The 20,721-nt window shown below is 42.5% G+C and overlaps 1 protein-coding gene across 1 annotated transcript in view; it reads left to right on the forward strand.

Moving 5' to 3' along the window:
• Window positions 1–20,721, forward strand: part of prr12b (proline rich 12b) — a 104,356-nt gene that overhangs the window by 61,279 nt on the left and 22,356 nt on the right. The gene's annotated exons all lie outside the window — the stretch shown is intronic.

Below are 20,721 nucleotides of genomic sequence, written 5' to 3' on the forward strand. Positions count from 1 at the left end.
CACGACCTGGACTTAAGTCAGACTGGAGTCAAAAATTTGATGACTTCAGATTTTTAAAAAAATGGAACTTGACTCGGACCTTAACACTAACAACTTAACTTAGACTTGAGCCTTTTGACTTGAAAATACACAATACTTTACCCCAGGCCCAAAGGTTAAAAAAATAGGTTATTTAAAATGAGAGCCACAACTCAAGTCATTTCCTAAATTAACTAATGTCAGCTCTGTTCATGTGGATCTTTAATTCCCCAGATCCATTTTGTTTGAACCATTTTGACAGCATCCAGTCAAGCTGCAGGAGAGAACCATGACGAACTAACTTTACGATACCGAGCCCCAGTTGGAAAAATTAAACCAAAGATAATCTTGTTCACAAAAAAACTATTTGGTGGTCAATAAAAAGGAATTGCAGAATGCAAAATGTCCAGGTAGAAAATTACAGATGGAGACGCATCAACTTCAAACATACTACAGATTTTAAAAGCATTCATGATTTTTGTGAATTTAATATAGTATTACTGTGTTGTTAAAAGCTTATTACATTTGGTGAATGGCACATTATGACTTGTTCAGGACTGGAAACTCAAAATGTATGACTTGCGACTAGACTCAGGACTTGCCTGTCTTGACTTGGGACTTGAGTGCAAAGATGTAAGACATGTTCCCACCTCTGCGAGATGGCACTTCGCTTGTGGTGCTCAAAGTGCCAAAAATAAAATTATTTTAAAAACTCAGCAGCAATGTCTCTTTCCAGAAATCATAACCTGGATCCTTAAGATAATCCACAGACCGTGTTCTTAGCAGTTTCATCAAGGAACTGCCGCCAACCTGCCAACCATATCCACATGATATCTGACCTTAAGGAGGACATAAGGCAGCTCTCTGATGAACTTAGAAAGAAAGACTCTCTCCTGTCGAGCTTCATGGAGATAGCCACGGGGCAGTCCAAACAGATTGCCTTGCTCAGTGCCACCATCCAGGACACAGTTGTGTGGGATCCTGCCACTTGTCCACGGCCTTCCTCCTGCTCAACCCCCAGCCATCAGCCGTCTTGGTTGGAGGTAGTGGCCAGTGATCGCACAGGGCACTCAGACGGGGCAGCCTCACCTCCTGGCTTGGTCCTTTCCAAAGACGAAGGCCCCTGCAGTTGCAACCTCTTCGCCACTGCTGGAATAGTGCGGGGGTGGTTTCCGAGTCCACTGGAAAGGTGACATCCTCTTCTTGTTGTAGGCTTCTGAAAGATGCCGCGATGAGACTCTCTTCTACGGCCACCACAGAGCGATTAGCCGGTCCCGCTCTCCAAAGGCGGCTGGATCCACGAAGGAGCTCCAGGGTGATGTCTACATTGCTGCATCCATCATCACATCGCACACCTCCGTCCTTATCCATGCTGACTCATGACACCAGCTGTTTCCAGCAAGCTTCCACACTATCCCACTTTGCAACTATGATCGTAGGAGACTCCATAGTCCAGAATGTTAGGATGAAGTTGCTGAAAGTATACTGTTTTCCTGGTGCAAGAGTCCAGGAAATAACCAGTAAAATTCCAGAGATTTTACATAAACATCCAGAGTTGGAGAGGCTCCTTGTCCATGTGGGAACAAATGACGTCCCAAAACAACAGTCTGAACTATTAAAGCTAGACTTCATCCACCTGTTGACATTCCTGCAGACACAGAAATGCCACGCCTATGTCTCTGGCCCATTACCCACCCTTGGCCGAGGGGTGAGTAGTTTCAGTCACCTGTTGAATTTACACACCTGGTTGTCTTCAGCTTGTGTGACTTTCATTGACAATTTTAACTTATTTTGGGAGCGGAGACAGTTCTACTGGAGGGATGGCCTTCACCCAAACAGAGCTGGCTCGTGCATGCTCACAGCAAACTTGTCCTATGGTTTACAGCACTCACATGCTCCTCTGCTCGCCAATCATTTCCATTCAGGCCACGCCCCCACTGGGGACCAGTCCAACAGTAACTGATGTCTTCCAAGTCCCAGCCCACTTAAGATCAGTTCTGCTTATTTAAGTCCTGTGCATATATTTTAGTTGGTCATTTCCTCAGGGTTTTTATAATTTCTTTGAAAATGGAATAAAAAAGTAAACCATAGATCAGCAAGACTCTAAGGAGCTGGCTCCCATCATACAGCCTCTACCCTGTATGCAGCCTGACAGGGACAGGTTGCATCAGGAGCATGCTGGCAATGGAGTTGTTCCAGAGCATACTGATGTTCTGAGTCCTGCTCATAATTTTAAAGCCTGTAAAGGCTTTGGCATTGTGCATGTTAATGCCAGAAGCCTCTTTCCAAAGATGAGAATTTGGGTCTGATTGAATTTGAATTTGAATTGATTGATTGAGTAATGCAGACCGAGTCCTGGTCAAATAGCAATATTTCTGACTCTGATGTTACTCTTCTGGGTTACAGTGTTTTTAGAGCAGACAGAGTTAGACAAGGTGGTGGGGTGGCTATTTATGCTAGAAACAACTTAAGTGCATCTGTTAAAATCTCCACCTCTGTCCTAGATCAGTTTGAGTTATTAGCCGTTATTATTAAACTGAGTCCGCATGGCTGCCCTCTGGTTATTGTAGGCATATATCGTCCACCCTTTCACCATATTATACCACAACAGCCAGAATTATAATTATAATATTATTACTTTTATTAATGTTGTTGAAAGCTATTACCATTACTGTCTGTCCTGCATCTCTCTCTGTCTCTGTCTCTCTCTCTGTCTCTCTTTCTGTCTCATTGTGTCATACGGATTACTGTTAATTTATTATGTTGATCTGTTCTGTACGACATCTATTGCACGTCTGTCCATCCTGGAAGAGGGATCCCTCCTCAGTTGCTCTTCCTGAGGTTTCTCCCGTTTTTTCCCCCCGTTAAAGGTTTTTTTTGGGGGAGTTTTTCCTTATCCACTGTGAGGATCCTAAGGACAGAGGGATGTCGTATGCTGTAAAGCCCTGTGAGGCAAATTGTGATTTGTGATGTTGGGCTTTATAAATAAAATTGAAATTGAATTGAATTGAAACACTTATTTTAGGAGATTTTAACCTAGATTGGATAAGGACAAGGATATGGATAGACTTTATTGTCCCCGGAGGGAAATTTGAAAGTTTGTTTATTGTTGTTTGCGCTTACAAACATACATTCAGGAAGAAAGAGCAGTAAAAAATCAGTTAAAATGTGCAGGAAAGATCATAAAGCCCAAAGGGCTTATAAGCGACCCTCCCTTCTTAAACCTATAAATAACTATACTTATATACTTATGCACTTACTCCCCCCCCCCCCCCCCCCCAATACCCCTCCTCCCCACACACCCATGCACAAACACACATGTGCATATCTTCCTCTCATACACACTGATGTATACAATACAGCATTAAACAATATTACAAAGCTTAATGAAATAAAATAAAAATAATTACAAAACACAATGATACACAGGTGACTATAACATCTGTAGGGATTTTTTAAGCTTGGTCTTAAATGTATTTAAAGAAGAACATGATTCTGTTAGATTTTTTATATCATTCCACAGCACTGCACCTTGATAGACAAATGAGAATTTAGCAACAGAGGTCCTACAGAAAGGAATGCGTAAGGCATTCTTTCTTTTTGTAAGATGTGCATGATAATGAGGGTTAGACTCAAAATAACTTTGAAAAAAAAATAGGTAGAGATGTAGGAAGGCAAATGACTTTATACATAAGAACCCCTGTTTGGTACTTGTTGACCTCATAAATTGTGAGTAGTTGCAGTTGTTTAAATAATGGTTTAGTTGGGGCTAAATAAGAGGAGTTGGTGGCAATTCTTAGAAAGGATTTCTGAAATCTATGGATTGCTTGTAAATAAGAAGGGTAAGTGCTGGCCCAAATTATGTTACAGTAAGAGATGTAAGGATAAACTAAACTGTAATACAAAGTTAGAAGTGTGCTCTTTTTCAAATGCTGTTTAACCCTTTTTATGCCCAACGATTTTGCCCAACGATTTTGAAACCTTCTTACAAACAAATTCACAATGATTTCTAAAGCAGAGTTTCTCATCAATGTTGACACCTAAGAACTTCACTGATGAAACTTGTGCAAGTGCATTGTTATTGATATAAATTTTGGCTCTGTCTGCATTGTAATTCTTGTTCTTATTTCCCCAATATTTTCCCTGTTAAAGGGGTTGTTTTTTTTGGGGGAGTTTTTCCTTATCCGCTGTGAGGGTCCAAAGGGCAGAGGGATGTTGTATGCTGTAAAGCCCTGTGAGGCAAATTGTGATTTGTGATATTGGGCTTTATAAATAAAATTGATTGAAAATTGATTGACTGAAAATAATGAAGTTAGATTTCTTGACATTGAGTGATAAATTGTTTAACTTAAACCAATGTGAAAAATGAATGAGTCCAGCATTTGCTTTGGCAATAAGGGAATCAAAATTCTTGTCAGTGACAAAAAGATTTGTGTCATCAGCGAATAGTATAGGTGACAATAAGCTTGATGCATTAGCACGATCATTAACATATCATATATCAACGAGGGTCCAAGAATGGATCCTTGTGGAACACCACATTTTAGTACAGCCAGCTGTGATCGATTACCATTAAAAACAACAAATTGCTGTCTGTTGTTTAAGTAATTATCAACCCAATGTAAAACCTGTTTTTTAAAACCATAACATAACATTTTTGATAACAAAATTTCATGATTCACCATATCGAAAGCCTTTGATAAATCTAAGAAAATGCCTAAGGTGTATTCATTTTTCTCCAGAGCAGCAGTAATTTTTTTCTCTGAGGTGCAAAAGAGCCATGTATGTAGAATTTTTTTTCTAAACCCATATTGATGTGTGAACAAAATATTGTTCGTATCTAGGTGTTTCATGATTCTACTATACCAGCTTTTCAAGAATTTTAGAAAAACAAGGCAGTATTGATATAGGACAATAATTTGAGAATACAGATGGATCATCAGATTTAAAGAGTCGAATAACCTTGGCAACTTGGCAACAAATAAATGAATGTTAAAGGATCAATAATTAAAGAAGCTACCTTTTTGATCAAGGAGGCTGGAATTTCATCATGGCCAAGAGAAGAGTTTTTGAGACTCATAATAATATCAAGTACTTCCAAAGTCTTTACAGGCTCAAAAACATTTAGGGAAGCATACTCTTTACTTATAAAATCAGTGGGAGAACCAAAAGCGTCTCCAATATGTTTTGCAAGACATGGTCCCACATTCACAAAAAAGTCATTAAATCTATTTGCAATTTGGGATGGCTCAGTTACCTTTACTTCGCCATCCTGAAATTCAGCTGGGGATGGAGAAGAAGCGTGTCTCATATTGAGCAATTCTTTCAGAGTGCCTCATGTAGATTTAATGTTATTTGTAGAGCTGTTAAATTGGTCACTATAATACTCCGGTTTAGCATTTCTAAGAAGATGGTTGTATTTGTTCCTAAATGTTTTGTATGTAGCATAGTTTAAAGGAGTAGGACTTTGTAGGTATTTTTTATATAAATTATTTTTCTTCGGAGCAGATTTCCTAAGTTCAATAGTAAACCATGGTTTGTTTGAGCTTGCAGTGTTTTTGTTACTGTTAGTTATAAGAGGAAAACATTGGTCAAAAACAGAATAGAACTTGGTATAAAAATAATCATAAGCTGTATTTACATTAAACGTCTCATATACGACTTCCCAAGACAATTTTGCCAGCATCTCTCTGAAGTTGTTAATATTCTTGTCATTGAACCTTCGAAATGAAAACCTCTTTGGTTCAGACATACTTGATTTACTGTGCAAAATTGAAAAACAGGCATATGATCTGAAATGTCAGTATAAAGAATACCAGATTTTATAACATTAAGAAAGGCATTTGTAAAAAATATTGTCTATCAGTGTAGAGGATTTACTAGTTATTCTTGCAGGCTTGTTAATTAGAGGATAGAAGTAATTGGAGGACAGTATGTTTGTGAGGTCATCAATGTGATGTTTGATTTCCCCATTTAGAAGGTTGATATTAAAATCACCTAGTAAATAACAAGGTTTACTCTCCTTATCAACATGTTCAAACACATCTAATAGACCTTCTTTGAACTTGTTGATGTTGGTATTTGGAGGACGATATATACAACCTACAATCACTCTTTTTTTCTCATTCAGAACAACAGTTTGAACCTCTAGAAAAACAGCTTCACTGTTGCAGTCTTGAAACTTCACTTCAAGATCAGTTCTTTGTTTGAAATCCAGACCCTTTTGAACATAGAGAGAAACTCCACCACCTCTACTTCCTCTACATCTATGTGTGGCTGTATAGTCAGCGATTTCAAATATCGAGTTAATATCCTCTGTAAGCCATGTTTCAGTTAATGCAATAATTGAAAAGACATGGTTCAATGATGAGAGATAATGATAAAAATTGTCATAGTTTTTAGAAAGACTTCTTATATTCAGATGTAGAGTAGAAAAGATGTTGGACTCATTGTATGTTGAAATAAAAAAATTAAAATGATTTTCAGAAAAATAATCACATGAAGATGGACAATTAACAATATCATGCCAGTCAACATTTGTAGATACATTATTTAAAGACAAAAATAAATCAGGATTAAATGAATTATTATAGAAGTTGTCATCATTTTGGAGCTGCAGTGAATGAAAATCATTATTAATTAATACATTAGACTGGGCATTACCAGTAGTAAGATTATAACATGAGATAATTCCCCTTTCAGGATGTAAACACTGGGCTTGTTGAGACATAGGATATCAAGAACAAATGGATACATGGTTTACAAAGCCTTGGGTGACAGTTTACTACTTCTACTTATTAGAGCTATTTTGCTGATCTCTCCTTGGTTGCACGATGAGTCTATCATATTTCAGATAGGCCCATTCTCCCCTTGCTCTTGCAGCTCTCATCTCAGGTAGCAGTTCTTTGCGTTTTTGGTGCACAGCACCCGAGAAATCTTCATTCATATAAATGCTGGTACCCTTTAGATAGTTAGCTTTTGAAAGTATTGCCTGTCTATCTTTATACCTGAATAAGTTCACTATCATAGATCTTGGCCTTTTGCCATCACCATCGGCCGATGGCCTTCCAATACGGTGTGCTCTTTCTATTTCTACATGTTTTTGATCAATTTTCATTTTTTCACTTAAAATTTCTCTAAATTTCTTTTCAGAGTCAGACCAACTTTCATCAGGAGATTCTGGAATACCATCGATGACAATATTGTTTCTTCTAGACTGATTTTCTAGATACTCAACTTTGTCCAACCAGCGTTTGTTATCAGCTTGAAGAGTCTCAGTGTTGGATTGAAGGTGTTTAATAGCACCAGTGGTCACAGATTTAAGAGTGGCCTTCAGCTCATCCACTTCCCTTTGAGAGTATTCAAGGCTCCTTTTGACCTCCTGCATTTCTCTAGACAACTCATCATAACGCTTATTGCTTAAGTCATTAATCATTTGCACAAAGCCCTTGAAACTGTTCTCTTGTTGCATGATAAGGTCTTTATAGTAGGACTTTTGCTGGTCCAAAAGCTCACAAACAACTGAGAGAGAAATGAGGTCTTCTTCACTTTTCTTAGGTGGCATTTTAGTAGATTAAAAATAGATCAGTAGTGGATTACAGGTTAAAAGCAAACCTTCCACTGCAGCAGTTACCTGAGCCAGATGGTAGCAGGGGCTGTGTAGTAGCCTGGGCTTGTTGATGACCTGGTGGCTTGAAGCTACCTTGAAGCTAAGCTGGAGGTAGCCTTGGCTTGCTGATAGCCTGAAAGCCTGGTGGAAGCCTGGGCCTGGTGGTAGCCTGTTAGCCTGGAGGGAGCCTGGGATAGCTGGTAGCCTGGAGGCCTGGAGAAAGCCTGATCCTGTGAGTAGCCTGGAGGCCTGGTGGTGGCCTAGGCCTGCTGGTATTCTGGAGCCCTGGTGGAAGCCTGGGCCTGTTGGTATCCTGGAGTCCTGGTGGAAGCCTGGACCTATTAGTATCCTGGAGGCCTGGTGGAAGCCTGGGCCTGTTGGTATCCTGGAGGCCTGGTGGAAGCCTGGAGGCCTGGTGGAAGCCTGGGCCTGTTGGTATCCTGGAGGCCTGGTGGAAACCTGGGCCTGCTGGTAGCCTGGAGGCCTGGTGGAAGCCTGGGCCTAGAAGGTAGCCTGGAGGCCTGGAGGGAGCCTAGGCCTGCTGGTAGCCTGGAGGCCTGGTGTAAATCTGGGCCTGCTGGTAGCCTGGAGACCTGGTGGTAGCCTGGGCCTAGATGGTAGCCTGGAGGCCTGGAGGGAGCTTAGGCCTGCTAGTAGCCTGGAGGCCTGGTGAAGCCTGGGCCTAGAGGTAGCCAGGAGGCCTGGTGGAAGCCTGGGCCTGCTGGTAGCCTGGAGGTCTGGTGGAAGCCTGGGCCTGCTGGTAGCCTGGAGGCCTGGTGGTAGCCTAGAGGTCTGGTGGAAGCCTGGGCCTGGTGGTAGCCTGGAGGTCAAATTACAGTTTGTCACTCACACGTATCACAATGCAACAAAGTAATCGTACAAAAAGACACAAGACATAGACACGAGTCAACGCCTAACTTTAGTGTATAAAATAAATAACATTACAGGACACTCTATATAACATATACTGCACCGCCCCACTAAAAGTGCATTAGTCCTCAAACACAGATAAATGCAGTGACTGTGACTGTATTGCACAGAATAAATTAAAAATTTACAATGATAAAAGAAAAGAAATAGAACAGTAACTACTGTCCTAGAAGCTCATTTTCCTAAAAACAGAAAATAAAACCATAAAAACAAATAAAAATGATACAATAGCACCGACATGTTTAAAACATGTTAAAAGATAACAGAAGTAAAAGATAAAAGTAATAAAAGCAATCGATAATTGCACACCAAAGGAAGACAAAAAGGTAGAGGGCACAATCCCTCAAAAGAAAAGAGAAAAAAGAAAACGTTAACGTATAGCAGGTTGTTTATTCAGAAGAGCAATGGAGCAGTGGATGTCCCATGCAGCTGATGATTTGAAAGACATTTGTACTGAATTAAATCTCATCCAAATAATCATAGAGCTGACTCGACCACTTATGAAAATTCAGTCATTCCTCCCTGCTAGATCTCATTCTTACAAATAGGCCACATCATTACACACATAGTTGTGTGTTCCCTATTGATTTTAGCAACCACTGTCCAGTGGGCTGCATTAGCAATTGTAAAACAAAAAGAACTGGACCACAGTATATCCATAAGAGGTCAATTTAAAAACTTGGTTGAACAGGCTTTCTCACATGACCTACATGTCAGTGACCTCTCTCTCATAAGTCTCATCCCAGATGCTGACCTGGCACTGCAATACTTTCTGTCTGTTTTTAACTCCGTAGTGGATAAACACACACCAGTTAGGAGACTGAGGATTAAAAACAGATGTAACCCTTGGTTTAATCATGATTTAGGTGAGTTTATTTCACAAAGAAATAAAGCTTGGGCACAAGCTAGATCCACTGGTAGTGCTGTGGACTGGCAAACATTCAGACATCTTAGGAACAAGTGTACTTATGGTTAAAAATGCTAAATTGAACTTACTGTTTAAAAAAATCTGTCTGACTATGGTTACAACTCCGCAAAATTCTGGAAAGTAGTTAAATCTCTAAAAGGCATTACTTCATCCCCCTTCCCTCAACAAATTGTGCTGGACTCTAGGGTTGTGAATGACAAAAAGATAATTTGAAATGCATTTAATGATCATTTTATCAAATCTGGCTCTCTGTTTGAACAGCTAAATTGCATATATGACAAATCAGAGCCTCATGATAATGTCTCTACCCTGCCAGAGAAAGAGGGAGTCTTATTTTCAGGTAATGTTTCTTTCTCATTTAGACCACTTGACCATTTTCAAGTCTATCGTGCTTTGTGTAATTCCAAGTGCATGAAAAGCTCCTTGGGCACAGACCAGTCAGATCCCTGTCTCTTAAAGCTTGCTGCCGCCATCATTGTGGTGCCTTTTTATTTTATTTTCAATTCAACGCTCAGCTCTGGTTCACTTCCAAAAGTCTGGAAGTCAGCCCTAGTGACTCCTCTAGATAAGGGAAGAGACACTAATGATCTAAATAGCTCTAGGCCTATCTCAAAAGTATCATGCTTAGCTAAAGTGTTGGAAACTTTTGTAAATGAACAGCTCTGTATTTTTCTGTCAATTTTAAGTCCCTGTCAGTCTGGGTTCAGATCCGACCATAGCACCATTACAGCAGCAGCTGTGGTTCTAAATGATATAACTTCAGCCCTAGGTCGTAGGAGACACTGTGCGGCCCTATTTATAGACTTATCAAAGGCTTGTGATACTGTTGATCACATACTGCTTCTGGATAAATTGGCCTTGCTTTTGATGAAACATCCTTTTAAATGGTTTCAGAATTACCTCACTGATAGAGCCCAGTGTATAAATGCTGCACTGTATTCGGAGTTTTTAAGATTAGAAAATGGCGTGCCACAAGGGTCAGTTTTAGGCACGTTGTTGTTCACTTTGTACAGAAATGATATCTGCGCCTCTGTTGAAAACTGTAAAGCACATTTTTATGCACTATTATTACGCTAGAGGAAGCTGTATCAAACCTTCAGTGTGCATTTAACTAAGTGCAGAAATCCTTAAAAAATCTTAGACTGATTTTAAATGAAACCAAAACTTCATTCATGTTATTCACAAGGTCAAGGAAGTGTGATCTTGACGCCTTTTCCATCCGTTCCCTTGATGGCACCCATATTGAACATGTTACAGATTACAAATACTGTAATAAAAAAACTGTAATTGGGTGAATTGTACCGATTAAGGACATGTTTCTCTTTAGAGAATAGAAGGACAATTATTCAGTCAACTATCATGTCACTCTTAGGGCCATTTCATAGTCAATGCAAAGGCACGCAGATGCGAACACATTGGGACACATCCAGACGCTATGGCGCCATGATGCGTGCTTGCATCTCGAAATGTGTTGTCCATTTTTTTGATACGGGAAGCAGCGTCGCAGGAGGTAATACCATGCGTTGCCAGCGGGGGTGATAATGCAAGCGACGTACTTGAAATTAACCACTTTTTGTTTTTCACAGAAGAAGCAGGTATGAAATATGGCGGGCGGGGAGGAAAAACTTTGCAAACTCGTACAGGCACACCCCGATTTATATTACAGTTCTAGTGCCCTGCACTCTAATAAAATAGCAGTAGAAAGTCACCGCCAGCCTTTGAGAAGCTCCGATAGGATTCCGATGGTTTCCCAGGGTCTCCGGGAGAAAGCGGGCCACTCAAGCCGGGAGATCGTCAAATGTTGGCGCAGGTATAGGGCGCGCAAGAGAGACAGACTCTCTATTCTCATCTCTGCTGCAATTCAGAGGACGGACATACCACCTTCTAGGCCTATCCTTATGTTTTGCGTGATTTTTTTGCTGCCTCCAATTCAAAAGTAGCATCAGAATGCACTCCTCTTCAGTAGCCATTTTATGAAACACATTTGATACGTGTGTATCAAATATGAATATCACCTGGAATGTACTGGTGACTCTGCTACCCCCTACCCACCTATTCAAGTGTCGCCCGCGTTGCTTGCGTTCAGTGTGTTGACTATGAAAGGAAGTGCGGTGCTCGCGTCACTTGCGATGCTTGCTCGCGTTGCGTGCATCGACTATGAAGCGGCCCTTAGATTATGGTGATATTTTGTATATGCATGCAGCTCAATCCACACTAAAATCACTTCAGTATCAGAATCAGAATCGGCTTTATTCGCCAAGTATATATTAAGGATATATAAGGATATATTGATCATATCTAATATATGAGTGTTAACTAAAGGAAAGACCTCCTTAAGTAGCCTAGTTGGGATGGGGTCTAAGAAACACGTTGATGATTTAGATGAAGAAATCACTGCTGTCAATTCTTGAAGAGAAATTGGGGAGAAGCAATCTAAATATATATTAGGTCTTACAGCTGTGTTTGAGGTTAGATAGGTACTATCTAAGGACAGGAGGTCATGAATTTTGCCTCTAATAGTTAGAATTTTGTCATTAAAAAAGCTCATAAAATCATTACTGGTAAGGGCTAAAGGAATACAAGGCTCAATAGAGCTTTGACTCTGTCAGCCTGGCTACAGTGCTGAAAAGAAACCTGGGGTTGTTCTTATTGTCTTCTATTAATGCTGAGTAATAGTTTGCTCTGGCATTGCGGAGGCCCCTCTTATAAGTTTTGAGACTGTCTGTCCAGATTAAACGAGATTCTTCCAGTTTGGTCAATCGCCAATTCCTTTCAAATTTTCGCGATATTTGTTTTAACTTACGCGTTTGAGAGTTATACCAAGGAGCGAACTTTCTTTGCTTTTTTAACTTCTTTTTAAGAGGAGCTACAGAGTCAAGTGTTGTTCGCAGCGAGCCTACGGCGCTATCGACAAAATGATCAAAGTCGGTACAGGAAACCTCTGTTACTGAGGGACTTGGTATTGAATTTAACGGCGGAGTAATCTTTTCCTTAAATTTTGCGACAGCACTATCTGATAAACATCTAGTATAGTAACTGTTGCTGAGTGGCGTGTAATCGAGTAAAAAGAAATCAAAAGTAATCAGATAATGATCCGATAGCGAGGGATTCTGTGGAAACACTTTTAGGTTATCAATTTCAATTCCATACGTCAGAACTAGATCGAGGGTATGGTTAAAACAATGAGTGTGTTCATGTACACCCTGACTGAAGCCAATGGAGTCTAATAATGAGATAAACGCGGTAGCCAGGGAGTCATTATCAACGTCGACATGAATGTTAAAATCGCCTACAATAATAACTTTATCTGATTTAAGAACTAAACTGGATAAAAACTCTGAGAATTCAGATACAAATTCAGAATACGGGCCAGGAGCACGGTACACTATAACAAATAAAAGTGGCTGCAAGGTTTTCCAGGTCGGATGTAAAAGACTAAGAACGAGGCTTTCAAATGAATTATAATCTAGTTTAGGTTTAGGGCTGATTAACAGACTAGAGTTAAAAATGGCTGCAACTCCCCCTCCTCGGCCGCTGCCTCGAGGAATGTGGGTATTATTATGACTGGGAGGAGTGGACTCATATCGACTAACATATTCATCTTGACACAGCCAGGTTTCAGTGAGACTGAGTAAATCAATATGATTATCTGATATTAATTCGTTTATTAACACTGCTTTAGACGATAGAGACCTGATATTTAACAGTCCGCATTTAATTCTCCTGTTTTGTCTTTCTGTCACAGAAGAGGTTTTAATTTTTATGAGGTTGTTATGCACAACTCCTCTTTGTTTAATTTTAGATTTAAATAATTTAGGTGGTCGGGGGACAGACACCGATTGTATAAAACTATGAAAACTATGGCTGGGTAACTGAACTAGAAGCTCAGAGAAGCGTATAGGACTGCGTCTCCGAGTCCTAGTCTCAACTCTGGGTTGTCAGGGATTTAAATTACTAATAAAGTTTGCCAGGTTCCTAGAAATGAGAGCAGCTCCATCCAAAGTGGGATGAATGCCGTCTCTCCTAATAAGACCAGGTTTTCCCCAGAAAGTTTGCCAATTATTAACGAAACCCACATCGTTTGCTGGACACCACCTGGACAGCCAGCGATTAAATGATGACGTGCGGCTAAACATGTCATCACTGGTCAGATTTGGGAGGGGTCCAGAGAAAACATCGTTTTTGCATATTCACACACCGAGGCAATATTAATTTTAGTGACCTCCGATTGGCGTAACCACGTGTCATTGAATAACAATGACGTGAATAACAATCTTACTGAATCTACGTTTAGCTTTAGCCAGCAGTTTTAAATTTGATTCAATGTCGCCCGCTCTGGCCCCAGGGATACATTTGACTATGGCCGCTGGTGTTGCTAACTTCACGTTCCTCAGAATAGAGCTGCCAATAACCAGAGTTTTATCCTCAGCGGGTGTGTCGCTGAGTGGGGAAAAGCGGTTGGAAACGTGAACAGGCTGCTGGTGAGCCGTGGGCTTCGGCTTGGAGCTGTGCTTCTAGCGAACCGTAACCCAACCTCCCGGCTGAACGGGAGTTACCGGAGGACAGTTAGCAGAGGCTAAGGCTATGCTATGCGGCTCCGCACTGGCTACAGGGGGCTGGCTAACTACCACAGCTACTAAACGGTTTTCCATGGTGTGGAGCCGCGCTTCTAATTCACTAAGCCTCGCCTCCAACGCAGCAAATAAGCTACACTTATTACAATTACCACTGTCGCTAAAGGAGGCGGAGGCAGAGGCATAACTGAACATTTGGCACACCGAGCAAGAAAGAGCAGAGGGAGAAGCCATCGCTAACTGTAAAGCTAATGTAGCTACCAAGGCTAGTAACGTGCAAACAACAGCTAAGAGATTAGCGAGAAAGTCGTAGAAAGGAGGAGAGCTACAAGTGCTTAAACAGAACCAGTGTGGGTTAAGACTTGAAGTAGACGTTAAAGCAACGTTAAAGCAACCGAAGTGAGAAAGCAGGCTAGTAGAATTCACCAGAGCAGTACAGAGACGCTGTCACAGAAACACCGGAAATGACACAACTCGCTTACCGCAATACGTCAGCACGTATATGAACAGTGCTCTGTTGCGCCTACTGAAGGGGAGGAGTTTAAACAGATTGTGTCCGGTGTGTGAGAAGTCTACACTGATGTTTCCTGCCCATTTCCTGACCCTTAACCTGTATAGGTCCTCGATGGAGGGGAGATCAGTACCAATAATCCTCTCTGCACATCTGATTGTCCTTTTCAGTCTGTTCCTGTCCAGTTTGGTGGCAGATCCAAACCAGATGGTGATGGATGTGCAGAGAACAGGACTGGATTATGGCTGTGTAGAACAAGATCAGCAGTTCTTGAGGCAGGTTGAGCTTCTTGAGCTGTCGCAGGAAGTACAGCCTCTTGCTGGGCCTTTTTCCAGACAGTGTATATGTGGGAGGTCCACTTCAAGTCCCGCAAGATTGTGGTACCGAGAAACCTGAAGGTGTCCACTGTTGAGGATGGTGAGGCGGGGCAGTGTTGGGGGGTTTCTCCTGAAGTTCACTGTCATCTCCACAGTCTTGAGTGGGTTCAGCTCCAGGTGGTTCTGACCGCACCAGAGGACCAGCTGCTCCACCTCCTGTCTGTATGCAGACTCAGTCTCGTATTAGACCGATGACCGTGGTGTCGTCCACAAATTTCAGAAGTTTCACAGAAGGGTCCCCTGAGGTGCAGTCGTGGGTATACAGGGAGAAGAGCAGTGAGGAGAGTACACACCCCTAGGGGGCGCCAGTGCTGATGGACTGGGAGCTGGATGTGATGCTCCCCAGCCTCACACGCTGCCTCCTGTCAGTCAAGAAGCTGATAATCCACTGAGGCGGAGGCAGGCACTGTGAGCTGGGCAAGCTTCTTGTGGAGTATTTCAGGGATTATGGTGTTGAAAGCCGAGCTGAAGTCCACAAACAGGATCCTTGCATAAGTCCCTGGGGAGTCAAGGTGGTGCAGGATGTAATGCAGTCCCATGTTGACTTGTTGTCCACCGACCGGTTTGCCCGATAGGCCAAATGCAGGGGGTCTAGCGCTGTCAGTAAATCTTGCTTGGGTTCGGCCCACTAGACATGCTGCTGTGTTGTGCTATGGCCTGTTCAAGTGCTGGAATTTGTTATTTACGTGACAACACCTGAACGCAACACAGGCTTCGCTCCATAGACTGTTCAAGTGCTGGAATTTGTTATTTACGTGACAATGCCTGAACGCAACACAGGCTCCGCTCCATAGGCTGTGTGTTCAGTGCTTTGCTGTGCTACTGTGCGAGCAGCGTGTTACACACTGTCCATAACAATAACTATGTCAGGTAACAAACTGCGTCGGACTCGGGTCGGGTTCGGTCAGGAAAATGCGGTGAAGATAGGGGCCAGCTGGTCAGAGCAGACTCCCAGGCAGGAGGAAGATAGGGGCCAGCTGGTCAGAGCAGACTCCCAGGCAGGAGGAAGAAACACCGTCAGGTCCCAGAGCCTTCCTGGTCTTCTGTCTCTGGAAGAGCCGACACACATCCTCTTCACAGACCTTTAGTGCAGGTGGGGGGTTAGGTATGGGGGGAGGGTGGAGCTGGGGGTGCAGATAATCCCTTTGTGTGGTTGGAATGTGTGAAAAGTGCCTTTTCAAACCTGCAGTAGAAGCGGTTCAGGTCATCTGCTCGTTGGAGGTTTTCCACAGTGTGGGGGGATGGTCTCCTCTAGGTGGTAATGTCCTGCAGGCCTCTCCAAACTGACGCAGGGTCGTTGACTGAGAAGCTGTTTTTTAGCTTCTCACTGTAGCCCCTCTTGGTTACCCTGATCTCTTTGATACAGTCACCTGATACATCTCTTGATACAGTCTACCACAGTTCTCTCCATTTTATTACTGGGGATGGTTTTAGAACTCACCACTGTGAGCTGTATGAGAATGTAGGATGGTGTTCTCTCACTGATAGAAGGGAAACACATTGTCTCCTTTTTGTTTATAAGGCATTGCTTGGAAAGCTACCCTTCTACCTCATTTCTCTTTTAAAAATCAAATCCATCTCTCATCGCACACGATCACAGGAATTTTTATCCCTTGAAACCCCTCAGATCAGTACAGAGCTTGGTAAATTAGTTTTTAGTTTTTTCGCACCACGCAAATGGAACAAGTTGCAAGAGGTATTGAAATTGGATAGGTATGTATCGGTAGATCATTTAAAGTACATGCCAGATGATATGGTTGTTTTACAGTGTTGCTGCTTTGGTTAATTGACAGACATGATTTTCTACCTATTACGGTCTTTTATTGTTGTTGTTATGTTTCTGTCCTTTATGGCAGACTCCATTCTTAATTATTTAACTTTTTTGTCTTTTTACTGTTTTCATTGCTGTTTATAATTCTTGAAAGACATTACTGCTACTTATTTTGTTTTTATGGACTTTCTTCGTCACTTTATTGCACTTATATATTTGTATCCTTCTAGCCCATTGAAGGTTAACTCGGGGCATTGCTGTTAAAGAGCTTACTGCTCAGTCAGTTTTCCCTGAATAAACAATGGTTGATTTGATTTGATACGCAAAAGGAAACATGGATCTACTGTTAACTCACCTAGCACCACTGAGCTAGCTAAAATTACATCTCAGCCGATGAGGACACCATTAATGTTTACATCTTGTTCTGTCACAGGCATGAGCCTCTCGTCAGTAGCCCTTTTTATACTCCCTGATAAAGGCGGGAATGTATGCCATCATAGGGGAGACAGAGTTGTCTCTCCTTTAAACTGGTAGCAGATGTGGTTACAGCAACAAATCAATGTCCGTGTAAAAGGGACAACCAGCAGGATGGAAGGAGTGTGATATTTTGACAACGTGTTATGCGTGCAACCAACTGCCGATAGATTTAAAAAGCAGCTAGCTGTAATCAACAGCTAACTCAAAGAAGAACATCCATCCATCCATCCATTTTCTAATCGCTTATCCTCTTGAGGGTCACGGGGGGGCTGGAGTCTATCCCAGCTGACATTGGGCGAGAGGTGGGGTATGCCCTGGACAGGTCGCCAGAATATTGCAGGGCTGACATGTAGAGACAGACAACCATTCACACTCACATTCACACCTACAGACAATCACCATTTAACCTGTCCCCAATCTGCATGTCTTTGGACTGTGGGAGGAAGCCGGAGTACCCGGAGAAAACCCATGCTGACACAGGGAGAACATGCAAACTCCGCACAGAACCCACCTGGGATCGAACTAGGATCCCTCTTGCTGTGAGGCGACAGTGCTAACCACCACACCACTGTGCCGTCCCTCAAAGAAGAACAGCAACTGAAAATGAAAAAAATGGAAAACAATGAGGTTCTTACCCTCTGACCAGAGGATGAGATCAGCTGCTATATAACAGGGACTGTAAATTATTGTTTTTGCCATATTATATGATTGTTATTGTTTAGAGAGCGCTGCTGTTGTGTTACATGTCACACCCGTTACGCCTCTTTTGCTTCAGGGACGCCAAAAATCACATATTGAGGCGGCATGATGCCGCTTTTGTTTGGATCTGTAAAAAATAGGATAACAGAGGGTCTTTGTTGTGGCCCTATTGCATGATTTCTGTATAAGAGTGCATGAGTAGATGCACACTTCCTTCTGCATGGTGATATGGTTGGCGGATGTAGTTAGGTAGAAAGAAAGAAAGTAGTTCCTAAATGAAACTGCTCACAACAAGGTCTGTGGATTATCTTGAGTAACCAGGTCATTGCTGTTGATTTTTTTTAATTTATATGGTTATTTATATTATATAAATATTTTTGGGCACTTTGAGCAACACAAACTGCCATTCCTGCCATTTAGTTCCATTTTATTAGAGGAAAGGCAGACATCTCTATGGCCGATATCTCCAACATGATAAACAGCACTACAGGTAAGATAAAAAATATATATATTTATGATGTGGGGGTGAACTGTCCCTTCACAGCCACAGATCTGGACCAAATTCAGAGTGACATCTGTCAAAAATATATACTGCTGTCAACAGCTGAGTCTGAATTCATTTCAAATAACTAACTAGCATCCTCTGCCTTAAAGGATAGTTCACTTTTTTTGAAGTGGGGTTGTTAGGGGTACTTATCCATAGACAGTATATAACATAAAGTAGATGTCGGTCAGCAAGCCTCCAGTTTAGAGAAACAGGCTGGAGTCTGACATGGAAGCTAACCTACTGCTGTGGAGGGGTCAGAATGAAATACAAGCCACCAAAAAAAGTCCCACCTTATGAAATCATTTTCAGTTTAAGTGTACAATACATTAAGAGTGTTTTCACTGCCTCACCTTATTGTCAGACAGTAATTTCCAACAGGAAAATTAAGCTGTTATATCATTCTCTTCCAAACCAGACTCCACTGAGAAAAACAGTAATTTAACATTGCTGAACACAGGAGCTGCTGGTCTACCACTGCCCCCAGCAGTTAGTTTGTTTGTGTTATTGTATGACTTTGTTGTGTAAAAGGGTTCATTTGGATTCACCAAATTCACACAGTAACACAAACTAACTAACTGATGGAAGCAGCAGTAGACCAGCAGCTCCTGTGTTAACCAAGCTAAAATGATTGTTTAAAATGTTTTTGTCCATGAAGTCTGGTGGCTTTGACAAGTGCATAGATAGGAAACTGAAGCAGCTTTCCTGTTGGAACAGGCTGGCTGATAGAAAGGTAAAACAGTGAAAAGTTAAAAAGAGGGGCAAAGAGCCAATAAGATAAAAACACATAGATAAATAAGGAAGTGACAGTCAATTTATGCAATGTAGTCAGCTCGGCTTGTGGGCTATGTATTGTTCATAAGTCTGACTGCCTCAGGAAAGAAACTGAATATGAGGCGTGAGGTCCTTGTTTTAATACTGCTCTGTAATGGCCTGGGTCAGGACACTCTCCACTGCACATCTGTAGAAGGCAACAAGGGCGGGGGAACCAAGGCCAGCATGCTTTAATTTCCTTAGAAAGTAAAGACGTTGATGGGCCTTCGTGACCACACTGACTGTGTTGGCAGACCAGGTGAAGTTATTTGTAATGTGTAGTCCCAGATACTTGAAGCTGGGGACCACCTATACAGCTTCACCTCCGATATGAAGGGCGACGGGGGGGGGTGGCTGCTCCTCCTAAAGGCCCTGACACACCAAGCCAACGGTTGGCCATCGACCAAAGTCGAGCCGTCGGTGAGCGTCTGTGGGCCTAGTTTTTGCGTTTTTTCCGTATCACCGTCAGCCCTTCAGCGTCGGCGGCTTTCGGCCAATTGAGCATGTTGAATCGGCTCTCTGTTTGAATCCAAACGGAGAGCCGAGGCTAGCTGGGAGCGGCTAGCGCAGCATGACGGAGGGAAGCACAGCCAGTTAGCTGGGGCTAGCTAGGAGCGGCTAGCGCAGCATGACGGAGGGAAGCACAGCCAGTTAGCCTCTGCTAGCTTCCCAGCTAGCCCCGGCTCTCCGTTTGGATCCAACCGGAGAACCGAGCCCTGGTTTGTTATTCAGGTTAAAGTGGGAAGAAGCAGCAGGTTTATCGGGCAGCCTGCAGAGGAAACACCGGGACCGTCTGAATGTAATAGCCAGTGGAGGTGCTGCGGTGCTCGGCTACACACGTAGGTAACACCTTGGCTGTCAGGATGTACCACTCTCTCACTCCGCTCTCTCTCACGCAGGCGCAGAACATACGTGCCACTTGGCCAGCGGATGTAGTCCGTGTAGTGTGTTCAAATGCAACTGACACAGGGCGACGTGAGGCGACATGAGGTGACGTAGACGACGCAACAGTTGGCTTTCGCTGCCCTTCTTTGATGTCAATTTGGTGTGTCCGCACCTTAAAGTCGATCATCAGCTCTTTGGTTTTCGCCACATTTATGCAGAGGTTGTTTGCTCTGCACCAGACCTCCACTTGCTGCACCTCCTACCTGTACTCTGTCTCATCATGTGGGATATAAGTCCCACAACCGCGGTGTAATCTGCGAACTTGACAATATGACAGCTCGGGTACCCTGCCGAGCAGTCGTATGTCAACAGTGTGTACAGCAGGGGGCTCAATACACAGCCCTGGGAGGAACCGGTGTTAAGGGTGGTGGGTGAGGATGTGCGGCCGTGGATCCTAACAGTCTGTGTCCTGTTAGATTAGATAGATTAGCTTCTATGTTCGAGCCTGCATCTTCAAACTGGGAGCGTGCTGACTGACGTAACACTGTATGTAACACACTGACTGTGGATAAGTAACCCATACAA

Source organism: Epinephelus lanceolatus, chromosome 18, assembly GCF_041903045.1.
Source record: "Epinephelus lanceolatus isolate andai-2023 chromosome 18, ASM4190304v1, whole genome shotgun sequence".
NCBI classification, from domain to species: domain Eukaryota; kingdom Metazoa; phylum Chordata; class Actinopteri; order Perciformes; family Serranidae; genus Epinephelus; species Epinephelus lanceolatus.